This window comes from Centruroides vittatus, unplaced genomic scaffold (assembly GCF_030686945.1).
Source record: "Centruroides vittatus isolate TY-2023 unplaced genomic scaffold, ASM3068694v2 contig_364, whole genome shotgun sequence".
Lineage (NCBI taxonomy): Eukaryota > Metazoa > Arthropoda > Arachnida > Scorpiones > Buthidae > Centruroides > Centruroides vittatus.
The window spans coordinates 4,326,540-4,346,660 of record NW_027122188.1 but is presented as its reverse complement, the minus strand read 5'-3'; the positions used below and the strand labels follow the sequence as shown (position 1 = coordinate 4,346,660).

General features: G+C 27.8%; 1 pseudogene; it reads left to right on the top strand.

Annotated features, from left to right (window-relative positions):
- The first annotated feature begins 13,453 nt into the window (after positions 1-13,453).
- LOC136975210 (iduronate 2-sulfatase pseudogene) lies at positions 13,454-15,717 on the top strand (annotated as a pseudogene).
- The last annotated feature ends 4,404 nt before the right edge of the window (positions 15,718-20,121 follow it).

The following is a 20,121-nucleotide window of genomic DNA, read 5'->3' as shown; positions in this document are numbered from 1 at the left end:
ATGTTTTCAATAATCAGAAAACCAATAAAGGAATGTAGTAAAGAAAATTTAACAGCTATGATAAAGTAAAAGTTCAAATTATTTATTTTCAAAAATATTTTATAAAAATTTACATAAATTAGATGATAAAAAGTATAAAAATGTGAAAAGAATTTTAAAACAAAACAGTATTTGTATTAAAAGTAAATTTTTAAAATACAAATAAAGATAATACTAGAAAATTTAATTTAAATAAAGTAAAAACCAATACTGTTGCTCATTAAAAATTAAAGTACTGGTTTGTATTTAATTAAGTTGTTTGTTTTGTTAATTCTTGTTTCTTTAATTAAGTTAAGCAAAGAAATAGAATCAGATTGAATATTAATATTTTACATGTTTTAATTGATCGGATAATTAAATTTTTTTTAGTATGTATATATTTTCTTTTAATGTTTTGTTAAACGATATTTATTTTGGAACAATTGGACTGCAAAATTTTCTTCCTAACCAAATTCTCAGTTAATGAGATTTAAACATTTAAAAAAAGCATCATTTTAAATTTAATAATATAAATGTATATCGAGAAAGGGCGGAAGTTAAATACATTAACGATATAATTATATTAATTAAAATTTTCTCTTAAAAATTGATCTTAGATACTGCATAGTAATTAATAGACGAAGGAATTTCTTTCAAAAAGAAAGAAATAATAACAAATTATTGTTATTTATTTATTTTTTCTGTCAATTAGTGTCTCAAGTTTATGAAAAACGGAAAATGTAATTACTTCAAAAACATTAATGTTATCTTTCATAATCTAGCCCCTTTAATTGCCCTTTACGCATTTTAAGCTAACTACATTAATAATACTTGCAGACAGTTAACAAATCGGAGTTATAAATAATTTATATTAACTTTTGTCCGTTTCTAGATTATTGTTAACTAATTAATTCATTTAGGAGAACTTTATATTTATTAACAATGAATTCAGTTTATTATCTTACTAAATAATTAGTTAAATAAAAATATTCATTTCAATATTGCTTTTACGCTTACAGAATTCACTGCGTAAAAGTTTATTGCGAAATTTATATTTAACGCATCGTTAATTTGTATAATAATTATTACATTTGAAAAATTTCTTTTCATTGTTTTCAATTAGGAGATATGATAATAAAATACTCTCTTATTGATTATTTCTTTAAATCTTTATTTTATGATTTCGTGCTCATTATTATTAGTTGACGTTAATATATTAGTATTCTGCCATAAAAGTAAAATCAATTTTATTTTAATTAATAATGGTTACTTAGTGTTAGCTGTTTTTTTTTAACGAAAACGTTTAAAAATTTATTCTTCTAGGTATCAGAAGAACTAATAGAATCTTAGTCTTAATTTTTATTTTAAATAGTTATTCTTTATACAAGTATTTATAACCAAAAATATAGCAGAAATAAATAAATAAATAAATAAGAAAGAAAGAGAAAAAAATAAATTTAATGAATTTTTCTCAAATTTTTCAATTCGAGAAGAAAGAAATAAAGATTTTTATTTTTATTTTTATTTTTTCCTGAAGTTTGTCATTAAATTTTCTTTAAATGTTAAACAAAATCTTTTAAAATTTTTTCTTTACAAATTTGACAAATATCGTTTATATTAATATTTACATGCATTTTTATTTAAAGATATTTCGTATCTTTACCAAAATATATTTGCAAATAGTTTTTATGTGTAGATAACAACTCCAATACAAACCTTGACGGCCGGAATACCGAGTGGTTAAGGTGTCAGCCTATCGCTCTGGGGGATCCGGAAACGAATCCTATCGGGTCGAAATGCCCTAAGAATTTTTTCGGGGTGATTCGTTCTGTTATGTCGTTCCTGCCTCTCACCAACCGGCCGCTCCATTCGTTGTGATCCTGGACGAACCTAGAATAGGCTTGATAAAAAGACCTTCTGTTATCCAAAGAGCAGAAAGAATAAATAAATATATATAACCCTAGAAGTAAAAAGATTTTATGTAAGCTTTATATGTATTTTATTAAAAGATAATTAATTCTTCGAATATAATTTAAACAAAATAGATTTTAGAGACATCAACTACATTATCCATTATGTACAGTACATATTCCATACTAATTTACTACGCTTTTCTTAATTCATAAACTTTTTATTATAATTTTTTATTTCAAATGTAAATAAGCAAAGAAATCATTCATTTTAAATATATTCATTAATATTTGTATACACGTTTTCAAAGCAAACTCTTGCATGAAAATATATATTTTTTAAATCAGACAATTTTTGACATTATTAGTATTAAGTAACATCAGAAAACACAATTAATTTATTTAAGAAAAATTCATATTTTATTTTTAGAATTTTAATATAGTTTATAATAGTTTCATGAAAAAGAAACAACAAAAAACTTTCAAATTAATTCTCTATAATATTTTTAAATGGTAATAGTTTGCTTCGATTCTCCCATTCATTAACTCTTAATAGTTGGTATTATTGAAACATTATCAATAATATAGTGAATTTCAATTTGAGGAATCAAAATCCAATGTACCTCTAACAAAAGCTAATTTTAAATGCTGTCCTGCTCTGTAAATTCAAGACTAATGAAATTCTCATGAGAGCCATGTATGTTAAACATGCTGATTTTAGGTAACAGAACTGAAAATTATTGTAAGCTAATTGAAAATTATAATGGTTTCAGTTTACATCTTTTAATAAAATAAATAGCGCTAATTAATTCTAGCGAAAAAGATATTAAAATGATTTAAAATTTTAAAAATTAATTTCGTCTTTCAAATGTAATTTTACTGTATAATATCTTTAAATTGCGTTAATTTTTATTAATTTATTATAATCATTATCATTCAACATTTATTAATACAACGAGACGAAAACTATTTTAAACTTCCTTCAGTTAAAATGTTCCTGAATACATCTACATTAAATAGAATTGTAGAAATATGTAAGAGGAGATTTTTTTTACATGATAAATTAAAATTTTTAAATAAAACATAACTGTAAATACCGTAAAAACTCGTAAGATTTAACGAAAAGTATATATATATATATAATATTATAGTGTTTTTTTCGCATAGATATAGTAAAAAATAAATTTTACAAGGTCTCTTATCGTAATATCTTACACATGTTTTGTATATCAGTTACCGTTAGTAATAAATAATACATATCTATCCATGAAAAGTCAGTGACTCAAAAAAATGGTTAGGAAAATCCACCCTTACAAAGCATTTTATCTTCCTATCCGGATATTCCGAAAATGTCTTATGCCGGATTCTGTATATCCAACCAGGATTTTACATGCTACAGGTCCATCCTGTTCAAATCAAATCATGTTTTCTAATAAGAAGAATACTACAGAATTGGAAAATTATTTTCCTGAAGTGTAGGCTCTTTAACATTTTATACAATTTTATACAAAATTATTACGATAAATAAATCAAAGAATTTAATCTATTATTAACTATTAATATGTTATTAATATTGATGTAATGCTTTTAAATATATAAAAGAATGTAAATAAGAATAAACTCTGTAAAGAATTCTGATGTCGAGTAAAATATTGAAAAATATTAAAATAAAAATTTATTATTATTATTATTATTATTATTCAGTTGAATAATTTAAAATGTATAGAAATATAACAGTAAAAACAAATAAAAATTAATAATTTAATAAAGTTTTTTCAATAAAATCTACTGGCTTTTGATGCAGTATTTTTCTCTAATAAAACAGTATAAAAGCTTACAGAAAACATCGGATATGTTTTATTACTTAAAATATCAGACCATAAAATTCCAAATCTGTTATATTTCATATAAAATCTGTTCATTGTCTCCATAATTTGAGATATTCGGATATAAAAATCTTTATTTTATTTATTTATTTTAAAATTGTTATCATAATGATTTATAAAAATATTCATAATGCATTACTCTTATTAATAATTTCGTTTTGATTCTTCTGTTAAAATATTCAAAATAATGTTATACAAGTATGTGTACACGAAGTAATTTACGATGTAAAATATTTGGTTTACACATTTAAGAAGCTTCATATAATTTTCATAAAAGCTGCGATTATACAATGAATATATTATATGTAATAAATAAGCATTTTTCCGAAAGAAAGTCTAAAAATATTCGTATTATTGAATTATATAGATGCGGAAAACAACAGCAATTTGCATCTGATAATTGTAACAATGGAAGGGTTTTACATTAATATTTAACTTAGTTATAGAAATTGTATTTGTCTAAAATATAAAATAATAATTCATAGTTAAAAATCTAAATTTTTAACTATGAATTATTATTATAGCCTGAACTTTTAACAACAATTTCCTGCACTTTCGTGATTAATTTCAAAATATTTATTATCAGCATGAATGCTTTGGAAGAATTTTGATAAAAAAATTTTTATACTCAAGATTTTATTATAAAAAATAGTTAAAAAATTAATTTAATATTTTTCTACTAACAATGAATATAATGTTGATATTAATAAATATAGAAATTATTCAAATCAATATCTAAAATACCACGTAAAAACACATGAAATATCAAGTTTATTTTGTCACTAAATCAGTATTATCATAATAAAATAGTAATAAAATCTATTTTAATTACTTGCCTTATAATTAGACACAGTTTTAAACACACAATAGTGATTAATGATATCAAGTATTTAAGGATAAATTCGCTGTTTTAGACTTTTTAGACACTGTCTAAACACTGTTCTACACACACAAAAGCGTCTAAAACAGTGTAATTGCAAGTTTATCCTCAAATACTTATTATAAAATACTTGTAGTGTAACGTATTGGCTCTATCTGAATCCATTCAGCATCTATCTTATAGATGGATATTGGAATAAATTACAAAAATGTTGATAATTTGTATAGTACGACAGACTGGCTTAGACACTTAATGAATTGTAATATTCATTGAGTAATTTTAAATGATATAAGTCTATGAACAGTAGAAATTATTATTAATAAATCTAAAATATTAAATTAGTATAAATTAAATAAACTATATACTATAAACTGATAATGATATATAATAATGATAATAAATTGATAACCATATAATAATATATACTGCTATAAATTATTGATAGTATAAATCATAGAATTTAAATACAGTTATTAGTTTATAATATCAATTTATCATTAAATATGATTTTATTAAAATAACATAAAGACCAATATAAAACAATAGTACACAACTGTCGACACCATCAAAAATCAAAGAAATACTTGCGAATTCCAATATATATATATATATGTATGTTTGTGTGTATGTATGTAGCTTCGTTATATAAAAAGATATTTAAAAATTTAACGTATGAAATAACTCAACTTAATCTTATTTTACGTAGGTTTATAACAACTTTATTTAGCATCATTCTGCTATATATATTGATTCACATGCGTATAAGTAGTGTAAACATGAGTTAGTAGTGAGGATTGAATATGACTTCTAAATGCATTAATCGTATCAAAATAAATAATTTTCTATAAAGAAACTCTTTAGGATTCTATTAATAGATCTTTTTTAGAAAATTTCGTAAACTTTTATCATTTTGTGGATCTTGGAACTGGTCTGAGAACACAGGAAGTTCGCGGGCGCCAGTTTGGAAAACACTGAATTGGACCAAAGAATTGGTTATTAATGCTCTTATTTAGTAAAAAAAAAGCTTATATATTTCTTTTCAATTTTAAGTAAAAATTAAAACTTATTTTATTTTGTAAAATAAATAGAAGTTGAACAGTTTAAGTAGTATTAAATCATTTTCAGAAATTCACTTTTAGTATAAGATTTTCTTTTAAAATATTTCTCGAATCATTATAATTATTCTTTTTACAGAATCTTTAAAATTGTTTCACATTTTAAAAATTTTTTTATGCTTTATAAAAGTTAAAATCATAACAGACATTTTTAATTCTTGATTTATATGGAGAAAATTATATTAAACAAATATGATTTAAGAGATTTAAAAAAAAAACTAAAATGTTAATCTAAAATGATTATATAATCTAACAATTTTTAGCTATAATTGAAATATTAAATTTCTACAAATTAAGTTTGTAAGTAACTTTTTAATTAATATTAATTATGTTTGTTAGTAAATGTTTTGAACTTTTGTAAAATGTATTATTGATTAAATTATTAATGAAATTTGTCCATTACTTTCAGCAATTGGTTAACATTTTACATAGAAGAGAGAGAGAGAGAGAGAGAGAGAAATGAAAAAGTCAATTCAATATAATGCTAATAAGAAAAAAGAAATAAAAATTAAATATTGCAGTAAAAGAAAATTTAAAATAAACAAAAATATCTGCAGGAAATGCAATGTAAAATTGTTATTGTATGATTTTTTTGTCGATTTCATTTATCGTAATTATATACAATTTAGATCATAAAATTACGTTATTGGTTTTTGGCATCATTATTTTTTTCACTTCATTGTCATTATATTTGTATAAAAAATTAAATTTATCTTAATATAATTATCGCCTGTCTAATTTTGTTATTCAAATCCATTAAAATAAGGCATGTAGCATAAAATTTTTTTATTAATTTTCAAGTCTAAATAAATAGTCATTCTCCTTCATAACAAATTAGTTAGTAATACTTTCAATATCACAAATTAAAACTATTTTTTTTTTGACAAAAAAAGTAAAATTAATTTAACAACAGATTTCATATGACCCGTACTTCCTCTTTATTAATAGTTTTGCTTATGATTCGGCGATATTTCCTAGCTAAAAATAAAGTTTAATATCTAAATATTTAACAATTGGCAGCATTTTTAACTCCCTCATTTTTAACCACAATTGCTTGAAACGAAATAACCCATCTTCACATATAAGTAGCTAACTGAATACTCCGTGGATAAAATTATTTGTATTCTACTTATTTAATGATGAATTTTAAGAAAATTTCCTCAATAATATTGTAGTAAGCACTAAACAGTTTGTAAACTTTAAAACCCTAATGTAATTTAACAATACTCTGATCCGTGAACTGCAATTATAGATAACAATAGATAGAACAATACTTAACACGTAAGTTAATAAATCAGAATAATAGATAGAAATATGTTAAAACTAGTAGCTTTTATAAATAATTTTGGACGAGTAAATTAAATTGTGCATCAAATTTAGATTTAAACATCCTACGGTTAGCCTCTACACGTGCCAAGAATAAAAATGTCCTTCATTTCTTTAGTAAATCTGACCATGTGAATAAAGTGAACGTCATAGTAAGAAACTTCTCTTATTACCTAGATTTCTGCAGTAAATTTTTCTCGTGTAAAAGAAGAGATTTATTTAACTTCGTTTTTCAATCCAATTTCATTGAATATTTTTTTTAAAAAAAATATTTATATTTTCCGTTTCTTCTACAATTATTTTCTATTTTATCTGGTCTGAAAAACATTATTCAGCACTACTACAATATTTCTAATTGGCTTATTATTTTAAATGTAAATTTGTATCACACTTAATTTATTTAATAAAGTTACTGCGTTTTACTTCTTGTATATAGTTAAATAAACATATCAAAAAATAAGATAAAGATGTTAGTAAATCTGAAGAAAATTATCTTATGGAAGCGACAGATAAAAATTGTTTTTAATTTCTGGCTTAAAATTAAAATCTTCCACGAGTTCGTTTTTCTATGTTCTGTGAAATGCTTGGTTAAAAAAACTTAACACGCAGCCAATAATGGTGTAACAATATTTAATTTTCTTTTATTAAAAACAGATTCTGCTCTTACTTAAATAGCTCGAAATTAACAATTAACAAGTTTATTTCTTAGTTAGTTTAATAAATTAACTAAGCCAACAAACTATTCTAGAAATTGAAGTTACTTTGCTAAACACTAATGCTACAACAGACCTCCAAAGTAAATAACAACTTCAGGATAGATCATGCTTTCTTTCGGGAACTTCATTCCTGAAAAAAAATCATTACTACTTGATAATTTTAAGTGTTAAAATACTTATTACAAAACATAAAATCATAATAGTAATTAGAATTTAATATATGTTATGTAAGCTTGATAAACAAAAATATTTTACTTCTTTATAAGGATTTTAAATATTTCTAAAGATCAATAAAATGGACAAATTCAGAGAATGGCTGTTTTTTTTTTCATTTAGCTTTTAATCATTAGGTGTTTTTAATGTTTGTTTTTATGACGAACAATAACAATAAAATCGTTAAATATAATTAATTGTTATTTTATTGTGTCCACATTACGAAGCTGCAATTTGAATTTGCCCTGCTAATTTCAAGTTTGCTGATTCGTGTTTAAAACTAAAAACCAAGTAAACTAAAATTTTATTTATATATTTCATATAATTATTGTTGTCTGTAACCATTAATTAGTGATTATAAATAATTTTGTGCAGAATGTGCAGAAAACTTTACCGAATATAAAAGTATTTTATAAAAAAAATGAAAGAATAAATAGGTTCCCGAAAATATTCTCTTTTATAATATACAGTATATATTTATATATAAAATATAGACTATTTTTTAAAATATGCTACTTGAACAAAATTATTTTTTTTAACCCTTCAAATGTTTTAGAAAATTGAGGAGAAAGAATTTTCTTTCTCTCGAGAGCTTTGCTGTTCTTATGGGAACTGTAAAATTTCAAAAGTTTAAATTTTTATAAGTTCTTAGAAATGTTATATAAACAAAATAAATATTTCAATCTATGCAGAACTTTCCTACACATTCATATAAAATTGCTATTTTACATACTTACTATATATATATAAAATTGGCGATATTCTATGAATTTATTTAATCGTCAATAAATAATGATTCTAGTCAAAATTTCACTTAATTCATAAATTAACCGGTATTAAAATTCTAGAAAAGTACTGAATCATTCAATTCTTATTATATTTAATACTGTTTACATTTAAAATACTCTTAAAATATTTAATTATTAACAATTTTAAAATAATTAGACAGAAGTTTACTTTAAAGTTTATTCGAATTTAATTATTTATTAATGGAAAATACAATAATAATTCTGGGAAAAGGGCAAAAGGGGTTAGAAAACATACTAAATAATATCATGATAATAACTAAAATTGAATTAATAATTATAATTTATGACTGTAGTGAGATTTGAATTTGATAAAATTACGATGTAGCATCTTTCCTTGTGATAATTCAGAAACTCTCATTAAATCTAGTAGTCAGTGAAAGATGGTCAGACAAAGTTTCATAAATCATTCGTTCTTTTTATTTTTAAACGTTAAGTCCTAAATAGTTTGTTGAATCACGTTAAAATCACAAGATTTCCATACATACTAAGCAGTTACACTTAGTTTGATTGACAAATGAGCAAACATTTAAAGTTTCTCCGCCAGACGTTAGCAGTTAACAATATACTTTAATTGAACATCACAGTTAATCTTATTCAGCTCAATTTCCTCACTTATGTTTGCCATAACAGTATATTATTTATACGAAGTTTGCGCTTTATTTGAAAATTGTAAAAAAAAGTACAATTTAAGAAATTCTATAACGAATGAAATAAAATGTTATAATTAATTCGAAACTTAGTATCAAATTTGTTCTAGTCTTAAGTGCATAAATCGTTTAATTTTAATTAAAATTATTTGTAAAAACAAATCAGTGAATGGCCATTTTTGTATCTTTTTATACTTTCGTTAATATTATCCGAAAGTATAAACGAGTGGGAGAATATACTCTTTCTATTCGATGATCGGATTTCACGCTTTCGTCGAGTTCCTCTCACGCATGACGTGTTTCTTGACACACCGGAGATAAGTCTAGGATTTTAAACGCGGAGACCAATATCTTCTTCCTTTCTGGCTAACATGACGTCGCATTGAGAACTTTTACTTCGTACCGAGTCTTATCGGGTTTACACAGAGTGAGAGAGTAGTTCTTTCGATGTTGGCTGTACTGTGAATGTCGAGAAATAGTCTCTTTGCGTTCTGATAAGTTTGTCACTACTCTCCCTGCCCTTGATAATGTGTCTTCACCTTTGCACTGCATAGCGATTCACAAAGGCTTCGACGTACTGTAAATAATTTTCCTATTTTCTTTTATTGTTAAAATAACAAAAGGCAACAATTAACTACACAAACAAGAAAGATAAACATTTAATTAATTTGAAATTAGTAACTTTGTTATTAAATTCTATATTTATTTACCACTCTAAAAGGTGATATATATTCCGCATGACGAGAACTTAACATTGAAAGAAAGCCGACTGTTATGTTAGAAAATTGAATTATTTGTAAACGATCCCAAATTCTACATACGATCTCCATTAATTTCTCGCTTGTTTAGTTTTAAATCCCCAGATTACGATGTTACTATCTGAGTATTAAACGCATTTTACTATAAAGTACATCTTTTATGTAATAGGAAACTTAAGTCTCAGACACTTTAATTACAGAACGAAGACAGTTATAAGAGGATGCATCATTACGTCTGTAATCGATGAACAGGTGAGTTTTAATGAGAAGTGCTGAGTCTAAAACACCACGTTGCTAATTAGCAAGAGGCAGAACGAAGCATCAAAGGAAAATACGGCGTCTCTGTAATCAGAGTAACGTGTCTAGATGTTAGGCATGGGCTTCATCTTTTCGTCTGCAATTACTCTTTCATATAGAGACCTTATTATAAAGTGGAATCGGTGGTTCGTCACATCCACCTCGCCTCATACAATTTTTTCTTCTTAACATTTATTTTGCACGAACTACACAAATTATCAATATTTCTACTTGAACTGTGTTGTTTCTCATTATAAATCGTAATTAGAAATAGTTTCGTCGCCAATCAAAAAGATTTCTAACATTTCTTCACTTTTCATTATTATTTCTGTACAAGATTACACTTTTTATTAAAATAAAACATGCAATTAAAACTTAAAATTACATTTATAATAAAATTTTTACGTAGTTTAGTCATATATTATTGTTTTATACCTTTATTTTTAAATTTTTCACGTGTCAAATACACGTGTATCAATATGTTTAAATATTTATATTTTTATTTTGTTCAACCGTCCATATTCGTTAAATAAGAGATTCGCATCGTGAAAAATATAGCATCAAAATGTTTAAAATTTTTTTGGACAGATAAAAGTAATATAGGCGGCAGTATCTAAGAACATAAGAATGAGAATCCGAGAATGTAATTTACTAGAATATATACCAGATATATATATATAATAAATAGACAAATAAAAAAGAAAATCAACTGTAAGACCAAAAAAAAATAAATAAATAAAACAAAAATAGAGAAAGTTTTGGACCGCAGTCAAAAACCTTCGAACCACTTCCCTGCAATCTCTTCAATCTTCTAGCATTGGTGTTTCCTCAACTTCTTCAACCATTCCCGCCTACTGCTCAAAAATGCTTCAACCGAATTCCTGGTAACTAATAAATGAATGTAAACAATTGCTCATCGTTTCGTTCCGGCGAAAAAAGGAACTTTCCTTTTCATAATTAAAGCAAATTTTATAGCATAACATTATATTTAAACCCATTAATATATTATAGAAATTTTGGTAATAACCGGATAAGCGGTAGAACCTTTTCATCGCCAAAATGTGTCCATTGTCGTTTCGGATGATTTCGAGATAGAAAAGTAAAAGGTGGAGTTTAAGTCGTGTTATTTCATTTGTTAAGACTTCTACTATATTGATTAACTTCTCTTGTGTATATAATTCGAATCAATAGATTTTTATAAAAGTAATATTTAAAAAAAACTAGAAAAAGATATGAAATATAATTATACATAACTTACACTTTTAATTGTATTTAATGTTGTATTTATTTATAAATAGTTTGTTATGTTTAGAGGAAAGTATAACGTTTCATGTTTATTAAATTAATTAATCAGATATAAAACTTTATGTTTTATTTTTTTATATATAACTATTACCGTATTGAATCCAAACTATCATATTTTAAGTTTAAATTAAGAAAGAAAATAATAAATTATATTTTTAAAATAAAGATGTAATAGTATAATTCTTTTATAATAATGTAGTTATTTTTGTAATAAGAAAATATAAAAAATATGGGATATAAAAGAACAAGTTTTTATGCATCGTTAATTATACATTTGTACTGTAGTTTTGTATGAAATATATATAAACACGATACGTACAGTACCTATGTTCAGCTGTTTCTAAACAAAATTTATATTTCTTATTTATTTTATATCGATCTCTTTTAATAAATTACATAGATGAATAAAAAATCTATTTACCATAACAACTATTTTCTAGTTATCATGAACGAAAAGTAAATAAATAAAAAATACCAAAATTTCTTCTGTTTAGGTTAAAACATTTTAATTTGCTTAAACATTTCTATGTAAATATTAAAAATAAATAAAACGAAAATTAGGCATACATATTTTTAATAATGTGACAGTTCGGTTTCTTATCTTCCGTATTATAATGTTAAATAAAATATATAAGAATTTCATAAATAAAAATGGAGATCTTTATTTTAATGTATTTTGATTGTCGTTATACAATTAAAAACTAAAATTAATAATTTCCAGCAGTTTACAGCAAAAAGTCTAGGTAAAAATAAAGTTGTATGATTATATATAACAGATGTTAGTGCTGTTTAATTTTTCTTGAATGTATATATATTTTTATTTTATTTTTTTGTTAAATAAGTTATTTTGGTAACCTTTATAATAAATGTTACATTAAATTAAATGTTAAGTTAAATTGGATGCGCAATAATTTTATTTTAACTTTTTAAAAAATGAAAAATGAATTTTTAGTTTACGAATAAAAACAATCAATTTTTTTATATAAATAAAGAAATTTTATCCTTAAAAACATTGTAATTCAAATTTAAACCATACCATACCCTTTAAAAAATAATGACTTTGTTGACAAATTTTTATCTATAATTAAGCTTATATGATATTTATATATGAATTACTGTTTATAAAAAATATTAATTTAAAAAAGTTACTAGAAAATGAAATTTTTTAACAGCTCAATATTATAAAAGTCTGTTTTTTAGTTTTATTCTGATTTTAGAACTTTTAAATTGAATTCAAAAAATATGAATTACTAAAACTAAGCAAAACTTTTATTTATTTATTTTTTTTTTTTACACTAAATTTCATGCAGCATACTGATTTGAGGTTATTTTTATTTGTCATTTTTCAGAATAATCCTTGTTTTCGAAGAAATTTCAATGATTCAAATATGCTTCATTACGTATTTTGTATTTCTTGTACATTTATTTTTGTTTTCTTCTTCTTTTTGAATCAAATTATATTAATTATAATTATATTGCTCTACGGGGCGTGTGTCGTGTATCCTGTACAATGGGAAGAGCAGACTATGATTGTTGCTTGCAGGAGAGAGTGAAAGTAGAGAAAATATAAATTATGACGGTTTCTGATAGAAAAACTTTAAAAAATAGTAGTATTTACCTATGTGTTGCTATCGTAATATTAGTTGTAGCAACTGGAACTGTTATGTTGGAGTAATGTTCAAAATAACCACTCAGTCGGTTTAACGAACCACAAAGTTTATATTTACAATATGAATGTACAAAATAATACAAATTAGAGTTACAATTAATTATGCACAAACACTAATCCCACGACAACCGACTATATCCGTACAAGTTCGTCGGAAAAACTCCTTACGATCAAACAGACTTGTAATTAACACCTCCCAGTCAGGAACAAGTTCGTAGTAACCCACTGGAGTTTACTTTCCCCAGATTTCCGTAGCGTCCAACGAGAGAGCTAGTTAGAACTCGATAACAACGATCCTAATCCGATCCGATCCGATCTTAAATAGTCGACGGCGTTCGAACCCTACTCCAATCAAATTCGAATGTTTCCACAACGTCCGGCCAACGGTCACTTTCCGCCAGCCAATCGTCCGTCTGTCGTCGATTTGAAACTCAACGGTTCTTCTAACGGATCTTTCTAACGGTCCTTCTAACGGTTCTTCCGTTATGAAAGTTCGTTATATTAAAACAGGGCGGGAATCGCTTGCCTAGGTGATTCCATACCCTGCAGTTGGGATTGCATTTTACTCTTAGGAAAACAAAACAGATTATTGCACCAACTAACGTACTGTTAATTATTGTGGATGATTTAAACCAACATTAAATTGCTATAATGATAAGGTAGCTATTACCCCTAATATTGACCAGTTGTCACAACATAGCATAAAATTTAACAAAGCATATGTTCAGCAAGCACTTTGTGCACCTAGCAGAAATTCTTTTCTTATTGGTCGAAGACCAGACACCATTCATCTTTATGATACGCATAATTATTGGAGGAAGACTGTAGGAGATTTTATAACACTACCTCAATATTTTAAAAATTAGGGGTTCCATACTGTAAGTATGGGAAAAGTTTTTCATTCTGGCACATCTTCAGGAGACACTGATGATTACCCATATAGTTGGTCAGATAACTTTGGCATACAGAAAAGACTGTTACACATCTACTGGGAAATTTAACAACTTATATTGTCCCGTTAATGTAAATGAACAACCAATGGAACCTTACCAGATTTGCAAATAATAAATCAAGCTCAAAAGTTTATAGAAAATTATTCTAAAGAAAAATCTGAAAACTATAAACTATTTTTTCTAGCTGTTGGTCTACATAAACCTCACATTTCATTTAAATTTCCTAAAGAATATGCAAATTTATATCCTCATATTGATCTTGCTCCAAATAGACAAATTTCTAAAGGTATGCCTGATGTTGCTTGGAATCCCTGGATGGATATTAGATCTCGGCATGATGTTGAAACACTAAACATCAGTTTTCCTTACGGACCAATACCTGATGATTTTCAAGAATTTATTAAGAAGGGTTATTATGCTTCAATATCATATATGGGTGATTTGATAAGAAAATTATTTTCTACATTAGAAGAAAATAATTTTGTTGAAAATACAATGATTATGTTTGCTGGAGATCATGGTTGGACTCTTGGTGAACGTCAAGAATGGGCAAAATATAGCAATTTTGAAAATGCATTAAGAGTTCCTTTGTTGATTTACATTCCTAAAGTATTAGAAGAAACAAATAGAAGGATTTTTGAATATAAACCTCTGCAAGATTATATTAAAGGAAGAAAATTTAAAAATGAAACACATCTAGAAAAAAGAATGGAATCAGATGAATTAGTTAAACTAGTTGATATATTTCCAACTGTCTGTGATATAATGGAATTGGAAACACCACGTATTTGCCCCCAAAATTTAACACCAGTCAAGTTTGTACAGAAGGTATTAGTCTGAAATCGTTGATAGAAAATATAATTCATCAACAAAAATATATCAATGTTAAAGCTATTTCTTGGAAGACAGCAGCCTTTAGTCAATATCCCAGACCTTCTCAACATTCTCAAAAAATAGCGATCAATCAGACCTAAATGATATTAAAGTTATGGGATATACTATAAGAACTAAAGAATATCGATATACCGAATGGATAAAATTTCCTCCGCAAACATTTTCACAAGATTGGTCAGTTGTTTATGCAAAGGAATTATATAATCATACTTCTCATCCACAGGAGAATAACAATGAAGCCAATAATCCCAACTATGAAAATATTATGAAGAAATTAAGTGAGCAACTAAGAAATGGTTGGAATTCCAGTCTTCCATCCCATAATGTCAGTATGTAGCACATTTTGTGCAATGTTCACAAATGTGCCACAATAGGATTCAAAGAATTTTCATTAAAGTTGCATGCTTGATTCATTTTGAAATTGATCTGTTACAGAAGTATATCAATATAAACTGTTAAATAATAATAATAATAATAATAATAAAATAGATAATAATAATAATAACAACAACAACTCTCCCGTGGTCACCACCTGGGCGTGGTGGGAGAGCCCAGTAATTTTACTGATCCATAGGGCAATGCAGGCTGGAGCACAAGCTCCTGGTAGGAACACCCATGCCAGTAAGGCCTATGGGGAGAAATGAAGCTAAGAGTGACCACACCCACATTCTGTGGAGATATTTATTATGGTGATAACTAGATCAAAGTGTGATACCGGCTCGGACGTCGCCCGGGTTAACAAGGTCCGCGTTCGTGGGTTAGGCAGAGGCTCACGTTCGAAAAATAGGCCACAGTCTCCCTTGGTTACCGGTGGCGAAAGCAGCACCGGCCCAAGCATGGCTACTGCAATGCCCTCAACAGATATGAGGAACCAACCTAGCCTTGGTGTTTCTGTGGCAATGCATCCACAGACCACAAAGGCTGGAAAACCACGCCAACGGATGAAATGGACAGTAGAAATGAACGAGTTTATCATCCGTACTTATTACACGATCACAAAACTTGAAACAAACATGACAGCATACAGACAACAACTACACCATAAATTCACACAACAATATCCTCACCTCACTGTCACTGAACAAAGGGTTGTTGATCAAAAAAGAACAATTATACACAACAACCTTATTCCACAAACAACACTTGAACTTATCAAACAACAGGTTGCTGATCAAATACATCAACAGACAGAAACATCTAACATTAATGAAGATCATGTAACCTGTCAGGATAATCCAGCAACAAGCATTGATAATAACACACATACAACAATTACCACTAATGATACTACAGACACTTCCTCGTCCATCACTGATAACATAGACATGGATTTAGTTAATACACTCTCACTTATATTTCAGGAAACACTCACTAAATATACAGGCACAGATCCCACACAACGACCACGAATACCAAAAATCAACACGTCAAAGGAAGTAGGAAAAACACTAAATTATGTAAACACTCACTTAATACCACACTACATTCATTCAATTTCTACACTCGCAGACATTCATACATTAGTTTATGCTGGGGCAGTCACAGTAGTGACACACCATGGACTGAAAGTACAGTCACAGACAAATACACAGAAAACACAATACTATCACAAGCCTGCCTGGCAGAGAAGAATAGAAATACAAATAAATGACATTAGACAGCAATTAGGCAGGCTGACACAATACACTAAAAGCAACATAACACCCAAATTAAGGAAACAGCTCAAAAACATTTTCAAGAAAATAAAAACGCATACAAAACATGAACATCACAACACACACATTACAGAATACATTGATACACTAAAACAAAAACTTGCTGCCAAAGCACGTAGACTCAAACGTTACAAAACATGTACACTACGAAAACAACAAAATAAATTATTTACAAACAATGAAAAACTCTTTTACAGACAAATTAATAACAAAGCAAACACTGATACACAGCACAGTGGCACACCAACAGAAGAAGAACTCACAACATATTGGTCTTCTCTTTGGTCCAGTGCTGTCACGCATAATGCTGATGCAGGCTGGATCGAGGAGGAGAACAGAAACTTGCACAACATACCAACTATGCCCTGTGCTGAAATAAACATACATGATTTCCAATACACTGTTAACAGAACACACAACTGGAAGACACCTGGTGTAGACAACATTCACAATTTCTGGTACAAAAAGTTCACATCACTGCACCAGGAACTAGCTAAACACCTAACACACATCATCATCAATCCACAGGACATGCCAAATTTTCTTACTCAGGGCATCACCTACATGAAACCTAAAAACAACAATACCACAGACCCCACACAATACAGACCAATTACATGTCTTCCAACACTCTACAAATTATTGACATCCTGTATCGCAAACAAAATATACAAACATGATTGAAGAACACGACATTCTAACAGAACAACAAAAAGGTTGCCGTAGAAATCACAAGGGATGCAAAGAACAGTTACTCATAGATTCAGTCATTCTACGGCAAGCACACAAACAACACAGAAACATACACATGGCATATATAGACTACAGAAAAGCATTCGACAGTGTTCCACACAGTTGGCTGCTACATATTCTACACATGTACAAAATACATCCATCACTCATTGCATTCTTTCAAAACACTATGCAGCACTGGAGAACAACACTACATCTCAGGGTTAGTAACACTTCCATACAAACAAACCAAATTTTTATTAGGCGAGGAATTTTTCAAGGAGATTCCTTGAGTCCTCTCTGGTTCTGCTTAGCCCTGAACCCATTATCCAACATGTTAAACAACACGCAATATGGTTACAATATCAGACATGAAAAAACAACACAGTTTACACTGTCACATCTCATGTACATGGATGACATAAAACTTTATGCATCCACACAAAAACAACTTCATCAACTCCTACAAATCACACATTCATACACCAAGGACATACAAATGGAATTTGGCCTAGATAAATGCAAAACACTTCACATAGAAAAAGGAATCCTGAAGAAAGAAGATTTTGCACTTGGAAATGGAGACATTATTGAATCCATGGAAGAGGGCGAGTTCTACAAGTATTTAGGATTCCAACAGGCCAAACTAACAGAACATACACAAATAAAGCAAAGATTAATTAAAGAATACCAAAGTAGGTTAAATGCTATTCTCAGAACACAGTTAAAGCAATAAACACATATGTCATCCCAGTACTCACATATTCTTTTGGAGTTATACATTGGACTCACACAGATCTTGAGCAACTCCAAAGGAAAACAAGAACAACACTTACTAAGCATAAACAACATCATCCTAAATCTGCCACAGAAAGATTAACCCTTCCACGTAAAGATGGCGGACGTGGCCTGATTGACATAGTTAACCTTCACTACAAACAAATACAGTCACTGCGAGAGTTTTTCTACAAAAAACAAGAAACATCACAATTACATAAAGCAGTAACTCTAGCAGACTCGAATAACACACCATTAAACTTACACTCACATCATATGGACACAACGCAACATATAAAAAGCATAGACACCATTAAGCAATCGTGGGCTCGAAAGGCACTCCATGGCAGGCATCCTTATGATCTGGCCCAGGATTTTGTTGACAAAACTGCGTCAAACAGCTGGTTAGCTCGGGGATTCCTCTTTGGGGAGACGGAAGGATTCATGATTGCCATACAGGATCAGGTCATAAATACTAAAAACTACAGAAAACACATACTCAAAGATGCAACACTCACAAATGACACATGCAGAAAATGTCACATCATGCCAGAAACTATACAACACATCACTTCTGGTTGCAAGCTCTTGGCACAGACAGATTATTTACACAGACATAATCAAGTAGCAAATATAATACACCAAGAGCTTGCAAAGAAACACAAATTAGTAGACATCCACGAACCATACTACAAATACATTCCGCAGACAGTATTGGAAAACAACATGCACAAAATGTACTACGACAGAGCCATAATCACAGATAAAACAATTTATCACAACAGACCAGACATCACACTCATTGACAAACACAATAAAATCACATACATTATAGACATATCCATTCCAAACACTCACAATATACAAAACGCATGCACTGAAAAAATTAGCAAGTACACAGAACTCGCCCAGGAAATAAGGCATCTGTGGAGGATGGATAGGGTGCTTATTGTACCTGTTGTTCTCTCCTCTACAGGTGTCATACCACACACACTACACAAAAGCCTGGGCACATTACAATTGAATAGAAACATATACATCACACTACAGAAGGCCACTATATTGAATACATGTCATATTGTGAGAAAATTCCTGAATACAGACACACACACTGATACACTTCTTTAATTTCTGTTTTGGTTACTATGCCTTGACTTTGGTCCGGCATAGTACACAGCCACCGGTGTTAACCGAGTATATCTCACTTAACCCAACATAATAATAATAAATATTTGTAGAAAACATAATTTGTATTATTAAAAATGTAAATGATAAAGATAAAAATTTGGATATTCTATAATTTAATCCATCACTCAACATTTTAACGAAGAAATAAATATAATTAGTTTCTCGTTATCTCTAATCTTGCGTAATGAATCGACAAAACTGAATTTTGCTCAATTTATAACAAATTTTCGTTTTCTGATCTTAGTAACAATTAAAAAATCAAAAATTTTCGTTCCTGCGTCGGAAAACTGGACAATTTTAGACTAGAACTAGA